The sequence below is a fragment of the Etheostoma cragini genome, chromosome 13 (assembly GCF_013103735.1).
Source record: "Etheostoma cragini isolate CJK2018 chromosome 13, CSU_Ecrag_1.0, whole genome shotgun sequence".
Lineage (NCBI taxonomy): Eukaryota > Metazoa > Chordata > Actinopteri > Perciformes > Percidae > Etheostoma > Etheostoma cragini.
The window spans coordinates 25440869-25442166 of record NC_048419.1 but is presented as its reverse complement, the minus strand read 5'-3'; the positions used below and the strand labels follow the sequence as shown (position 1 = coordinate 25442166).

The window sequence follows — 1298 nt, the reverse complement described above, 5'->3', positions numbered from 1 at the left end:
TGGGGGGTTAGGGTTACATCATTTTTGTCTCTCTCTCGCTTAACAGACACCCAGATGAAACGAAGCCTCCTGTGTTTTCATATTTTCAGGGTAGGCATGCGTCTGGAGAGCGTACCCCCTAGAGGGGAAATACTGGGCTAGCAAGCCATCACCTGGCGTTAGCATGCCATTGACTCCCATTCATTTTCTGGCTGTAGCAACCGTTGTTGTAATAATAGATTGTGACATAACAGCGTGACTTTCTGTCGCACAGTAGAGAAATTAAAATAGTAGTAGAGTTCAATAAACTATTTATTCCAATAAAATACTATAACTATAATAGTCTAATAAACATATAATAGAAGCATTACATTCATATTTCTACTGGTATAATGTTCACGTAGCATATGTTATAATATATGTTGGATTGTTGGATATTTTAGTCAAAAGCTAACTCAATAATTGATGGTGAAACCATAAAATATATGCTAAACTGATTTAAATACATATAACACAGAAGGAGATAAGACATGAGAATATAAAACACAATGTCGTTAAAAATCTGTTCTTTTGGGAGTGTATATTAAGAAGAATTGAGAGTACTACGGTTCAAATGACTACAAAAAAACGCAATAATACCATTAATAATAATAATAATAATACTACAATTATGTAATAATTAAATGAAAATACCACCATTTAGATTATTTATTTATTATCATTTATGAACTCATAGTGGAAGTGGATCAGATTGTGAAATGTTAATTTCCAGTAATGTGTTCACAATCTGTTGACGTTGCCTTCAGGTGTCCTAAAAAAAAAAATCAGTTATCGCAGTTTTAAGATGATTTTCTGCATTTGAGGAACTGGGACAGAGCGTTTGACAGAGAGGAGATCTAATCACACCGGTACGAGCAACCAGTCGAGTTTTCAGACGCAGCCGTCTGTTTCCTGTAGTTAATATCCTGTAGATATGCATGTTTAACCCTCGCGTCGTCTTCCCGTCAGAACTGTTGACACTTTATATCGATGTTTTTAACTTTTTCTTATGTTTTTGTCTCTTTTTTTCAATGATTGTCATTTCTTTTTACGTTTAACACTACGTGACACTAACTTTTAACTTTATTTTTACAGTTATTTTTGAAATTTGTGGTCAATGAACCTAATTTATAGGAAATTCTACCTAATGTTAGAGTTAGAAAAGCAGGAATTAGGAATTATTAAGACTAAAATTAAAGGAATGATATAGGACAACATGAAGACAACATGGGGGCAACATGGGGGCAACGTGAGGGCAACGTGGGGGCAACGTGAGGGCA

The 1298-nt window shown here is 34.6% G+C and overlaps 1 protein-coding gene across 1 annotated transcript in view; it reads left to right on the top strand.

Annotated features, from left to right (window-relative positions):
• The window catches only part of zgc:77151 (uncharacterized protein LOC337153 homolog), a 34344-nt gene that overhangs the window by 27360 nt on the left and 5686 nt on the right, over window positions 1–1298 (top strand). The window lies entirely within an intron of this gene.